The sequence below is a fragment of the Equus caballus genome, chromosome 8 (assembly GCF_041296265.1).
Source record: "Equus caballus isolate H_3958 breed thoroughbred chromosome 8, TB-T2T, whole genome shotgun sequence".
Lineage (NCBI taxonomy): Eukaryota > Metazoa > Chordata > Mammalia > Perissodactyla > Equidae > Equus > Equus caballus.
This window is the reverse complement of record NC_091691.1, coordinates 16,106,002-16,120,146: the sequence shown is the minus strand read 5'-3', so window position 1 is coordinate 16,120,146 and position 14,145 is coordinate 16,106,002. Positions and strand designations below refer to the sequence as shown.

At 43.0% G+C, this 14,145-nt stretch overlaps 1 protein-coding gene and 2 non-coding genes across 8 annotated transcripts in view; 1 reads left to right on the top strand and 2 right to left on the bottom strand.

Moving 5' to 3' along the window:
• Positions 1-14,145, top strand: part of SIRT4 (sirtuin 4) — a 29,769-nt gene that overhangs the window by 7,982 nt on the left and 7,642 nt on the right. Inside the window, exon 1 of one of the 6 annotated variants that reach the window (XM_070275395.1) lies at positions 6,806-6,908. The exons of 2 other annotated variants lie outside the window; for them this stretch is intronic. The gene's annotated coding sequence lies outside the window, so the exon portion shown is untranslated. Of the gene's footprint in view, positions 1-6,805; positions 6,909-10,511; positions 10,885-14,145 lie in introns of those variants that run through there. 3 more of the 6 variants (XM_001488708.5, XM_070275397.1, XM_070275398.1) reach the window with 3 other exon arrangements.
• Positions 6,444-6,584, bottom strand: LOC111774840 (U4 spliceosomal RNA). Its single transcript, XR_002810143.1, has one exon. It is a non-coding gene; the product is annotated as a U4 spliceosomal RNA (small nuclear RNA).
• Positions 7,251-7,391, bottom strand: LOC111774841 (U4 spliceosomal RNA). Its single transcript, XR_002810144.1, has one exon. It is a non-coding gene; the product is annotated as a U4 spliceosomal RNA (small nuclear RNA).

Below are 14,145 nucleotides of genomic sequence, written 5' to 3'. Positions count from 1 at the left end.
CCACTCTGAGCCTCAGCTGCCTTAACCATAAATTCTGGATAATAAAACATACACCTCCCAAGGTTGTGATGTGGTTTCAACAACAACAACAAAAATGCAAGAAAAAGGCTGAGGAATTGTGCATCTAATTATCATGGGAGAACCCAAGTGGGACTTTCAGGCTAGAGGAAAAAGGACAGATTTGGGAATTTATCCAGCCACCAAAGGGTTGCAGAAACAAGGTCATGAATATTATTAATAATGTTAATAATTATCATGAATAATTACTATTCTAATAATTCTCTAATGGCGCTTCTCTCACATTAAATAATAAATGTTCCCCCAAATCGTCATTATTCTATATACTAGAGAACATTTATTGTTTAATGTGTGGGTAGCGCCATGTTAAGTGTTTTACATTATTACCTCATTTAATCCTTGCAAAGATCCAATGGAGGTTTTATGACTATTTTACAGACCAGGAAACTGAGGCTCATAAATAAAGTCACCTGCCCAAGGCCACCCAGGTATGAAGTGGCAAAGTCAGGATTCAAATTCAGGACTGTCTGACTCCAGAGTCCATGTGCTGGCTCTTGAAGGGGAGCGTGGGGGGTTGTGTCACGGTCCCTTGGCAAGTTCAAGGTCCCCAGCTGGCTTGGATACAGTGCCTGAGAAGGCCCTGCTGCCTCTGAATTTGGGGGGAGAGCACCATCTGGGTCACTCACCGTCCTGCTGAAAACCTTCATGACATCAGAATAAAGCCAGTGATTCTCCATGACCTCTGACCTCAGGAGAGGACCCAGTGCCATATGTTTTCTCCCAAACTCTCGCCACTTTCTCCCTTCTCAGCTCCAGTTGCAGGGAATGACTTTTGATTCCTCCAAGAAGCCACAACCTCCTGGCTCTAAACCCCTGCAGGAGCTGTTAACCCAGCTGAAATGTGTCCTGCCCTCTTTCTCCTGGTTAACTCCTTTCCTTCAGTTCACAGCTCAGCCAACCCATCCTCCAGGAAGCCTTCCCTGATTACCACTCAGCCTTGGATAATTGGTCCCAAAACCCCAACCAAAACATTTAACTCTGTGTCAGGCGCCATTGAAAGCCCTTTCCCTATATTATCTCATTTAATATCCATGAAATTTCCATGGCAGTGGGTCTCATCCTTGGTGGCACATCAGAATCACCTAAGAAGCTTTAAAATATATATATATTTTGCCCAGAACTAACGCTCAGAAATTCTGATTGAATTGGCCTGGAATGCAGCCTCCACATCAGGATTTTTAAAAGCTCCCCAGGCGATTTTGTGAGCAGCCAAGGTGAAGAGCCACTGGCCTCTGAGATAGATGTAGTCCTGACACTCCTTTTACAGCCAGGGAAAGTGAGGCGCAGAGACATTAAGCCAGTGGCCTAGGGTCACGCAGCTAGTGAATAGTGCAGCAAGGATTTGAACCCAGAAAGTCTGGCTTCAAAGCTTCAGGGGAAAAAAATCGATTGGCCTTAGTTAATTTCCCCAGTGATGGCGCGCTGTGAGCCAGCTCTTTTCTGAGACAGACACTGAGAGCCCTCGGGCATGGGATATTTTTAACCTACAGAAGCCAGTGATTCTTGCAGACATCTGCGGTGACATGAACACTGAGAAGATTGTTCGGGGGCTGTTAGACCCTTTCCCTGATGAGATAGTCCTCAGATCCAGCATTTCCATCCACTGGAGCCAGTGGGTCCAGGCTGGCTCCAGAGACAGGGTGGGAGGCTGGGGTGGGGGTTGGCTCCATAAGGGGCTGATGTTTCCAAAGATATTTCCATACATGGTGGAGGGGCAGAGGGTCAGCATTACCTCACCCAACCCAGCCCCTTCTCCCTGCTCTCTGTCTGGAAAGGAGCTGGAGAACAAACAAGTGTTGGAACTGGATATGAAATCCACCCTCCTCCTTCGTCCCCTCCCTACCCCGGGAGAATCCTGTGAAAGCTGCAGAGCACGTCCAAACATCTCTGTCAAACATTCTCCAGATGCTCTCCTACGAGGCTTTGTGGGCAAATACACAGGTACAGCCTTGGGGGAGCCAACTTCAGCCACCTCTAACATTCAAAATATGCACATCCTTCACACAGGCAATCGCACCTGTAGAAATGTCCCTAGAAATAGCCCACGAGTAGGCAAAATTCCCCTAGAAATACCCCGTGCGAAGGCAAAGATGCACATCCAGGGGCCGGCCTTCTGGCGCAGCGGCTAAGTTCGCACATTCTGCTTCGGAGGCCTGGGGTTTGCCGGTTCAGATCCCCGGTGCGGACCTATGCACCGCTTGTCAAGCCATGCTGTGGCAGGCATCCCACATATAAGTAGAGGAAGATGGGCACAGCTGTTAGCTCAGGGCCAGTCTTCCTGAACAAAAAGAGGAGGATTGGCGGCAAATGTAAGCTCAGGACTAATCTTCCTAAAAAAAAAAAAAAAGACACACATCCAAAGATGTTCATCATAGCATTGCTTATAATCGGGAAAAACTAGAAACAACCTACATGTCCACCCGTAGGGGGTAGTAGGATATATCCATACCAGACAAGGGTAGCTATGCACTGACACGGAAAATACATCCATGATATATTGTTTAGCAGAAAGAAAAAAGAAGTAATAGAACTGTGTGCAGAGTCTAATCCAATGTTTGTTAATAATTATTTTGACATATGAATAGAATAATTTGGAGGAACAGTTCATTTGCCTGTGGCGATCTCCTTTAGCAGTGGAGGTGGGATTACAGTGGGAGTTGGTTTCATACACATAACATTTGGATGTTATATACAAACATGTGGTAATTTTGTAACCAGAAAAAAATTAGGTTGTGAAACAGAAAACAATAATAGGTAAAAATTGCATGAATCCACTTTTTTTTTTTGAGGAAGATTAGCCCTGAGCCAGCTGCTGCCAATCCTCCTCTTTTTGCTGAGGAAGACTGGCCCTGAGCTAACATCCATGCCCATCTTCCTCTGCTTTATATGTGGGACGCCTGCCACAGCATGGTTTGACAAGCAGTGTCATGTCCACACCCAGGATCTGAACCGGCGAACCCCAGGCCACCGAAGCGGAACTTGCACACTTAACCGCTGCGCCACCAGGCCAGCCCATGAATCTACTTTAAAATGGTTAATTTTATGTTATATGAATTTTACTTCAATTAAAAAAAAAGTCCAGCCCTGTGGCCAAGTGGTTAAAGTTCCATGCTCTGCTTTGGCGGTGGAGTTCGCAGGTTTGGATCCCAGACACAGACATACTCCACTCCTCAGCCATGCTGTGTAGGCATCCCACATCCAAAAAAGAGGAAGATTGGCACAGATGTTAGCTCAGGGAGAATCTTCCTCAGGGAAAAAAAAAAGTGTAACTCAAACTACCCAGCCAAAGGAAGATTCTAGTAGAACTGAGAGAAAAAATATTGCATGTACGTTCCATAAATTTTACTTTTTGTTTAATATTGTCTTGCTTTTCTTAAGCTATTTGTTGATCTTTTTGGTGATTTTTTCATGCTTTTCTTTCTTGTGTCTGCTTACAAGTGAATCATTATTTTACTTACTTGCTATTACAAATTCTAAGAAAATCACACACACATCACCCGGGGCAGTGTTTGCCAGAGCATCATCTGACTTTCTGATCAATACAAAATTTGCCATGGGAGGGAGCATCCATCTTCTATGGCTTCCAGGTCTGTTTGACACCCAGATTAGCCATCTCGGCAACCAGCTAAGGAGGAAAGAAACGGCTGGAGCGCATTTTCAGACCACGCTATCAAGGATACTTATAGCTCCTTGAAATTTCAGCCTCTGGGCCGCACACACTGACTCCTCTTGCAGTTCCCATAATCAACAAGAGGCTCCACACGCCCCTTTGAGCAGTTACCACTGACCCTTCCTTCCATCACGTGTGCCTGGTTCTGATACATTCGCTTGTCAGGGGAATGTTTTTAACTTCCTAGGACTACGGGTCCTGAACACAGGGTATTCCCTGGTTCCGGGAAACCCACCCTGGGTTCCAGAGAAGAACTGGTGTTAATTTATCTCAGCCATATTCTGAAGACTGATCAGGAAGTGGTTTAGGGGAGTGGTGTGGAAAGCAAACGGCTTTTAGCATCAAACAGTTGCTATGTCAGGGATTGTTCATTCCTTCCACAGATTGCTGATTACATACAGAAAAATGTACTTTTACAGTAGAGAGAGAGCAGTTACTACCTTACGCAGGTGCTCACACTCAGCATCACTCATAGTGGAAGGTGCAGTACAGAGTTCACAGCACCACCTCTGAAGTTCTCTTGATCTAATCAAGCTTTGAGGTCTTGGTTACAGGAAATTCAAGGGACAGAGGAACACCATGGGGGACACAATCAGATAAATCATCACGTGGGACTTCTACAAGATAACTATCTTTGGGGCTGGCCTGGTGGCATAGTGGTTAAGCTCGCTCGCTCTGCTTTGGTGGCCGGGGTCTGCGAGTTCAGATCCCAGGAACAGACCTACACACTGCTCATCAAACCATGCTGTGGCAGTGTCCCACATACAAAATAGAGCATGATTGACACAGATGTTAGCTTAGGGCCAATCTTCCTCACCAGGAAAAAAAAAATCACTATCTTGGACTCTTCAAAAAATCAGTGTTGTGAAGCAAATAAGAAAGACAGGGAGACTTGTCTAGATTTAAAAAGACTGCAGATGGAATGTAAAATAGTCCAGCCACTCTGGAAAATAATCTGGCAATTTCTTACAAAACTAAACATGCAATTTACCGTATGGCCCAGAGAATTAAAAACTTACGCTTACATAAAAACTTGTACAGGAATGTTCTTAGCAGCTTTATTCATGATAGCAAAATGCTGGAAACAACCCAAATGTCCTTCAAGGGGTGAATGGTTGAACAAACTCTGGTACTTCCATGCAATGGAATACTACTCAGCAAGAAAAAAGGATGGACTATTGATCTATGCACCAACCTGAATGGATCTCAAGGACATTAGCTTAGTGAAAAAAAGTCAGTCTCAAAAAATCACATATCATATGGTTCCATCACACAAAACTCTAGAAAATGCAAACTTCTATAGTGACAGAAGGTGGGAGGAGGCGATGAGAGGGACAGGTGGATTACAAAGGAACAACAGGAAACTTTTGGGAGTTATGGGTGTGTTCACTATCTGGATTGCAGTAATGGTTTCATGGGTGTACATGTTTCAAAACTTATCAAATTGTATGCTTTAAATATGTGCAATTTAGGGCCCAGCCCAGTGGCACAGCAGTTAAGTGCACACGTTCCGCTTGGGCGGCCAGGGGTTCACCGGTTTGGATTCCGGGTTTGGACATGGCACCGCTTGGCAAGGCGTCCCACATATAAAGTAGAGGAAGATGGCATGGATGTTAGCTCAGGGCCTGTCTTCCTCAGCAAAAAGAGGAGGATTGGCAGTAGTTAGCTCAGGGCTAATCTTCCTCAAAAAAAAAAATGCAGTTTATTGAATGCCAATTATACCTCAATAAAGCTGTTTGTAAAAAAAAAAAAAAAAAAGGAATGGGGAGATAAGTTTCTGTGAAAATTAAATGAAAGGAAGCATGTTAAGTACTTTGCACACAGTAAGTGCTCAATACTTGTTCTTGGAACTTGACTGGTCTCCTGAGTGGCTCTATCACATCTTCCTGTTTCTTCATGGCACTGAAGCAGTCTGTAATTATCTGGTTTATCTGTTTGTTTACTTATTTGTGGTGTGTCTCAAGGCTGTGAGCTCCCTGAAGTAGGGACTGGGTCTACTTTACCCCTGGGGCAATTTTCCCCAGTGCTGCTTTGAACCAATAGATGCCATCCCGCCACCTTCACCCTTAGTAACCACATCCTCTTGCTTACAGGCCACAGGAGTGTTAGATGGTTGGTAGCCTAAGTAGGTCCAGCTGGATCGGCCATGCCCAGGGGTAGGAAGGCTTTTGTGCGGGGACATCCCTGGCCTTCCTAACAGGACAAGACTGGAGGCAGCCAGTGTAGTGGGCACCAGCGCACCACTAGGGGTGAGGGGCCTTGGTGCCAAGCCCAGCTCTGCCCGGGACTCCACAATGGGACCTGAGCAAATTTACTGCGTCCTCTTCCCTCCTGGTTGTAAGGAAGAATTTGGACGAGATGCTGCGAATTTGTAACGCTCTGGATGGGGTTGTCTACTTCCGCCGGGATGGAGATGGACTCATTCGATAGCTGTGAGCTTTTTGATAGAAAATACAACTACTACAACCAAACGCACGCACTCCGCAGCGAGAGGTCTCCAGGTACACCTCTAGACATAAAGGAAGCACGTACTCCTACAGCAAGAGCAAGTGTCACACATGCCCCGCCAAAATCTAAGACAGTACCCAACATAGGCGAACCGAACAAAAGCGAAGACAAACACTACCGAAACAGAACACAAGAACAAGCACGTTTTAACTCTAAATCACTTACATTGAACTTTGTAAAGATTCAGTCTCCGTAGAGACTGTCAAAAATTGCCAGTGCCGACTATATTTCAAGTCGTCACGGCGGGGTATTGGGAAAAGTTTTCAATTAGCAATAATCGCGCCTCGGATAAACCTCATTGGCTACGATACTGCCACTGCGCAAAGCTAAAGGAAAAAGCTCACCCACACCGCTCCCCTACGGATGACAATAGCCTTACAATGAGGGTGAGCGACTGCCAGCCAGATCGTGGATATGACGCGTTCCCCTTCGTGGAGTCAGATTTGAGGCCCGTCTGCGTGGGAGGCTTCTTGTTGTTGGATCATCTAGTGTCAAACATTCAGGTTTTGGAAACAAGTGTACATCTGCTGAGGATGCTGGGGAACCTTATGCAAATCACCATGACGTCACAGAGATAACCATATTGACTCCAATTTTGAGCGAGAAACACTGAGTCGCGGGAAGGCGTGGAAACCCCGGGTGAGCAGAAGAGGTAAGAGTCGCTGGGGCTGAGGCTGCAGAAACTGGGCAGGCAGGGGCTAGGGTTGGCATTTTCTCACTAGTTAAAATCTCAAACGTTAGCGTGGCGAAGACAAAATAGAGAAAACGCGCTGTGAACATAAGAAAATACGCCCACGAGAACAAAAAAACAAAGAAACCTGACTTGCTTAACCAAGCTGAGTTGCTGGAATCGATCAACAGCTGTAACCGAAAACGAATCGTAATCAAACTAACACGGTGATTACTGTAAAACTTACAGAACCCAATGCATAGAATCCAGAAAAACTCGCAGTGGAAACCACGTTTTTTTTTTTTTGTAAACCGAAATATTCAGTCTCCGTAGAGACTGTCAAAAATTGCCAATGCCGACTATATTTCAAGTCGTCACGGCGGGGTATTGGGAAAAGTTTTCAATTAGCAATAATCGCGCCTCGGATAAACCTCATTGGCTACGATACTGCCACTGCGCAAAGCTAACGAGAAACGCCCCCTACGCATCACCCCCAATAAGCAAGGTTCCTATTTCAGAAAGACGAGTTTGAGTCGCCTGGAAAAACCTTCAAATGTTGTTTGGTTGGAAATTATATAAACACATGAAGAGCTCTCGAAATGCATAAGCTGTTTCTGAAGATTCAGTTGTTTGATTTAACTATGTTTTGGTGGAGAATGAAGCAAAGCATTATGGGAGAGAACATGCTAATAACTTAATTCAGAGAATGAATGGGGCGGATGAGGAATCGACTCAGTATCAGGATGCTGTTCACTTGGCTCCCATTTCCCAGTGTAACTATGTCTCTAAAAGTTTTTTTAATTGTGATAAAATATACATAACATAAAATTTACTATTTAAACATTTTTAAGGTACAGTTCAGTAGCGTTAAGCACATTTACATTGTTTGCAACAATCACCACTATACCTCTCCAGAACTTTTTCATCATTCCAAACTGAAACTCTGTACCTATGAAACACTAACTCCCCCATTCCTCCCTCCTCTAGTCCCTGGCAACCCCTGTTCTGCTTTCTGTCTGTGAATTTGACTACTCTAAGTGCCTCATATAAGCAGAATCATACAATATTTGATCCTTTGTGTCTGGCTTATTTCATAGCATAATGTTTTTAAGGTCCACCCATGTTGTAGTACATATCAGAATTTCATTCCTTTTTATACCTAATATTCTATTCTGTGGAATTTTGTTATCCTTTTATCCTTCTATAGACACGCGTTCCTTCCTCCTTTTGGCTATTGTGAATAAGGCTTCTATGAATGTTGGCATCCAAACGTCAGTTTTGAGTCCTTGTTTTCAATTCTTTTGTGTATATACCTAGAAGTGGAATTTCTGGATCGCATGGTAATTCCATGTTTAATACAAAAGAGTTTTCTGTGGACTTCTTAATTCAGAGGAGAGAGGCTGAAAGAAAGAGGTTATTTCCGCAGAAATAGCCACAGTTCACGAAGTTTGAAGTAATTTTCACTTTCATTGCCTATTTTCCCTCAGCAAGTGGAAAGCTGTTAGAAAACTATATCTGGCCTTGTTTTCTCCCTGAACTATAGTCTCCAAAATACTTTTGGTTTTTGTTACTCATTAAGATGCAAATAGTAGGTCCGAGAAACTGACATTTTCCCCATTTTATTGTAAAAAATTTTGAACATGAAACATTCAAAGTATCATTCAGTGAACATTCGTGTTGTCATCATCTGGATGCAAAAATGGCATTTTAAAGACCTGTTTGATGCTAATGTGTAGTTATTTATTTATTTGTTTGGTCACAGCCATAACTGCCAGGGTAGGCAAAACCAGCAGGAAAAAGGAAAAGACTAGCGAGCTGATTTAGGTTATTTTACTTTAATCCAATCAAGGAGTTAGTCATTAATGTCCGGTGTGGTGGAGTTGTGAGGAAATAAAAGACTAGGGTTATCCAAAGAACATCTCAGCCCTTGAGAATGTCTTGATTGGATGGCTCATTACACTCTGTCAGTAGCTATCAAGGGAAATCGTGTGTTTCACCAGCTGTCTTGGATGCCTTCACCCTCCACAGACGCCTTTTCAATGCTATGAGAAAAATGGAAAACTCCACTAACTTCTCCCCAGAACATGAGACTCTCTGGGGCCCAAAAGCACAATAGTCCTGTATGTCCAGCCAATCCCTATTAATGTTAATGATGCTCATTCCACTTGGAGAACTAAAAAACTTACACGGGTTTGAAATGTTTCATAATAAAATTTGACCTGGGGGGGGCGGGGAATGTCACCATTTTGGCATTTCCATAGGTTTTGATCAAACACCATGTGTGGAGAAAACGTTCTAGATTACAACTTTTTGACTTGGCGAAAGTTTCTATTCTGTGCTTTGGTTCTTTCTTTCAGCTGATGTGGTCATGCTAACTAAGGCACATAAGGCCTTCATGTCAGGTGATCCTCCCCACCTAGGAAATCCTACAGCTAGTGACCTATCCCAGCTGTTGCTGGAGGTACTGCTGCCAAACTACTGGACTGATTTACCTTACCAATATTTACCTCGGTGCATACAATGAGAGAGCCGGGACTCGCACTCTGACTCCGGCCTCCGTACTACTCCCCTGAGCTTCAGTTCATCTTAAAATGGGGGAAGGGGATCCTTAGGTGGTTTTCAAGGTCCCCGCTGGCTGCCCTTTGATTATGTTCCAAGACACCCACAAATTGATATCTTATTTAGGCGATGCTATAGAGCAGCAGTTCTCATTGGAAACACATTAGAAACAACTGGAAAGTTTGTAAATCGACTTTGACGTCTAGGCGTCTCCCCACACAAATTAAATCGGAATCTCTGGGAGTGAAAGCCAAGCGTGGTGTTGGTTCATTTAATAAAAACACAAGATGACAGAGCTCGGCCGTGCCCGAGTGGTTAACTTCGTGCACTCCGCTTGGGCTGGGCAGGGTTTCACTGGTTCGGATCCTGGGCGTGGACATGGCACCACTCATCAGGCCACGCTGAGGTGGCGTCCCACATGCCACAACTAGAAGGACCCACAACTAAAAAATATATAATATACAACTATGTACTTGGGGGATCTGGGGAGAAAAAGCAGGAAAAAAAAGATTGGCAACAGTCCTTAGCTAGGGTGCCAATCTTTAAAAAAAAAAAACAAACACGAGATGAGAAATTGAGAAGCCAAGTGAGTAAACACATTAGTCCCTATATATTATATTTGGCTTTCATTGTTCACATTAATTGTAAAAACAATTTTTCATATATTTGTGAAATAATGTAGTCACAACCCACTGCAAGGTGGGAACTTGATTCTGTCACGGCGAGTGGAAAGGACCATAAACATTGAAGTTGAGGATGAGTCAAATCTTGCATTATTAAAGCTTCCATCTTAAGGGAGAATGCATGCCTAAATTAGCGCTGTTCGGATGTACTGTTTTGCACTCAGGACGTTGGTGTCCAAGCTTTTAACCGCTTCTCTGAGACAACTTGCTGGCTTAGGTGAGAAAGGCACATCGCGAACCAGGGTTCAAGCCTCTGAACCTTAGAGGAGAGGCGGACAGGGGGCGCTACTGGACAATCTGAGTCCCTCAAGAGGATTGTGGGACTTGTAGTTTTTTCTGCATCACTTTAGCTTCATGAACTACATTTCCCAGAATGCAAATAGGGCCGGTCAGTCCCACTGTCGGGGCGTACGGTGTCCTTTAAGCTGTGAAAGTGTGAAAGGTAAGTGTGTTCTGTGCGGGCTGCAGGTTTCTACAAGTTGTGGATTTCTTGTAAGAGATTCCATTTCTCCTTTTTTCCCTTTGGTGGGACCTGAGAGAGAGCAGCTGTTCCAGTAGAGCGTGTTTTCAGCGGGGTTTCTCGAGCCCTGTGGTCTCAAGAATCGGGACTATGTATTTGTTTAGCTGTTCACGTGTTGCTGCGGAATGTCAAGGAGAAATTGGGGTCCTGAACCCAGATCTGGAGAGCAGAGCATAAAATAATGTTTACATACGGGGTACGTGTCACTAGAGAATTTCTGCGTTACATCAAATATGTCAAAGCCTTGTTTTTACAACTAGAAAAGCTGACCCGCGGGGGTAGAATGTCTTGTCTGGTCTCAATACTCTTTGCTGTGTGCAAGTATCAGAGTTTGCAATTGAGGGTAAGCTAAAAGAATATGGGGAAAACGAAAGAATAAAATGTGTGCATGTGCTTAATTACATTAATAAAATCAAAAGCCTGAAAAGTCTGAGTAACCACTTCATCAACACCCGGCATGCTAGAAGTCATATGTGATTCTCTTAGGTTATGAAGAAATAAGATCATTCTAATTTATAAAATAGAAGTAGGTTTATGGAGCACACAGTCCCCAAGGGATGGTATTCACTAAAAATATAAATGTATTCCTCTTGTAGAGACATATTTAGATGTAATCATAGATAGAATGACAATGGACTATTAAGGGATTTAAAAGATTTGGGGCTAAGCCGTTAACCTTTTGAAGTTTATAAGGAATTCAGTTCTGACCAGCCATGTATTTCTGGGAGAGACAGAATAGGCCTTAAGTTAGGCTAGAATCCTGCTTTACCAATTTTTGCTTTACCTTCCTTCTTTTTTAAAATAGACTTTATTTTTTAGAGCCCCCCTTTTTTTTAAGATTAGCCCTGAGCTAACGTCCGCCGCCACTTCTCCTCTTTTGCTGAGGAAGACTGGCCCTGAGCTAACATCGTGCCCATCTTCCTCTACTTTATATGTGGGATGCATGCCACAGCATGACTTGACAAGCAATGCGTAGATCCACACCTGGGATCCGAACAGGCGAACCTGGGCCGTGTGAACTTACCCGCTGTGCCAACTGGCGAGCCCTCTTTTTTTTTTTTTAAATAAACCAAAATACATAGTTTCCCTTGGATGCAGAAAGGCTTGGCAGATTCACCAGCCATTTTCAGTTATTTCCATCTGATGGCCACTGGCATAGTAGAGCCGTAGCTGTGGGTTCTTAAGAGGTTAGGAAGACAAGATGGCTTGGGCTGTTATGAAATAGTCCAGTATGGAGACAAGATTTTAATATGCGGAAGGTATTAGAAATTGTTGACCAAAACAAATTGTTAAAAAGGTAATAAAAAGGTAGGCTTGTTGTTCAGGTTGGACTTCATAGGACCCAGGAGGGGGTTCTGGAATCAGTTTGTACCAGTGAGGATCAATTGTTAAATATTCAGGAATTTGCTAGTCATTTGTTAAACCATTGGTGGCCTGAAATTGGCCATTATGGGATATTTTTCTTTTTTGAGGGGGAGGGTATAAGGGAAGCCAGTTTACCAGCATACCTCTGGCAAGGGTCAGTTGTCTCTAAAGCCTGGAGCCCCAGTGTTCAATACATCCTTGAATTATCAGATCCTGAGCTGGCTCACCCTTCCAAATTTTACAACAGACTGGATTACAAAATAAGATTATAAATACACTCTAGGTGTGTGTAGGGGGCAGGGGGCTGTACCTTTCCAGTGAAAGATATTCTTGTTTATTTGGGGGCCATCCTTCAAGGTACTGAAGTCATTCATTCGTTATCAATAGGTTGTTGAGATAAACATGAAATCTGCCGCTGGAAGTAGTATGGTCTGCTGGGGTAGTTTTCTTAGATTATATAAAAACCCATACTCCAATACATTTTTCTTTTTTTTTTTTTTTTTTGAGGAAGATCAGCCCTAAGATAACATCTGCTGCCAATCCTCCTCTTTTTTGCTGAGGAAGCCTGGCCCTGAGCTAACATCCGTGCCCATCTTCCTCTACTTTCTATGTGGGATGCCTGCCACAGCATGGCTTGCCAAGCGGTGCCATGTCAGCACCCGGGATCCGAACTGGTGAATCCCGGGCCACCGAGAAGCGGAACGTGCAAACTTAACCGCTGCACCATCGGGCCGGCCCCTTCCAATACATTTTTCTAATACCTAGATATTCTCTTTCAGAAGACAGTATTGTATGCAATGCCAACAAATTCCTACTCCCCAGCCATTTCTCAATATCATGCTGTTGGCTCTCCTCACCCTTCTCATAAAACATTTTAGTGTACAGGTTTACTGATTATTAGATACCTTTTGGGTTGGCAGCTTTCAGATATAAGTTGGATGAGTCTTGAAAGCTCATCAGTAACCTGCTCCCAAATCCCATTTAGGGTGGACTTTTTTGGGGCAACGCCACCCAAGATTTCCTTTATTAGTGATTTCTTGCCTAGAAGTTAGTTAGGGTTTGTCTATATATTTTTAGGCCAACCCTAGCCCTTGTTTATCACTGTAGTGTTGATAATCATGTGCCCTTGCTTTCATTTTTGTCTAGATCAAGGGCAACGTGAAAGAGGCAGACTTTAAAATTACCAGCCCTAATTCACTTTGTGCATTTAATTTCATGTACGTTTTCTCCAAAAAACGATATGACTGTTGATATAGTCCAGATGTTGGAGTTTTGTCTACCTTTAAAGTAAAACATTCCACATTTTAGCTTCTCTTCAAACTTCTCCATTCTTTTTTTCTTCTCACTTTTCTGATCATATCTCTTAAACTTTTAAAATATTCAAAAGATATAAGCATTTTCCTTCATCTCATGGCTTTTAGCATTCCTGCACTTCCACTGTCCTGGATGCACTAGGACATCTTCAATCCAGACATTCCTCTAAGGAATTATTATTTTTTTTTAATTTTATTGCAGAGATAGAATAATATAATGAACCGCCATTCATGAACCCATCACCCAGCTTCAACAATTCACAATTCATGGCTAATCTTGCTTCACTTATATACTCCTATCTACCCCCCCTTAATATTTTGAAACAAATCCTCCCAGATATATCATTTCGTCCAAATATTTCAGTATGTAACTCTATAGGATGAGGACTTTTTAAAAAATCATAATACCATTTGTCATATATTAAAAAGTTAACACTAATTTTTTAATATCAAACATCTGGTTAATGTTAAATTTTCCAGTTGTCTTATGTCATATTTTTAAAGTGTATTTGAATCAGGATCCAAATAGGGCCCACAGTATTATAATTGGCTGGTATGTCTTTAAATCTCTTTTAATCTATAATTCCCGCCTCGTATCTCTCTGTCTTTATCTCTCACAGTTTATTTGTTGAAGAAACCGATTTGTCTGTCCTGTAGTTTCCCATAGTCTGACTTTGCTGATTGACAAATGGTATCATCTAACACATTGCTTTGGCCTCTGTATTTCCTATAAATTGTTAATTAGCTCTAGTGACTTGATCAGAGTCAAGTTCAGTTTT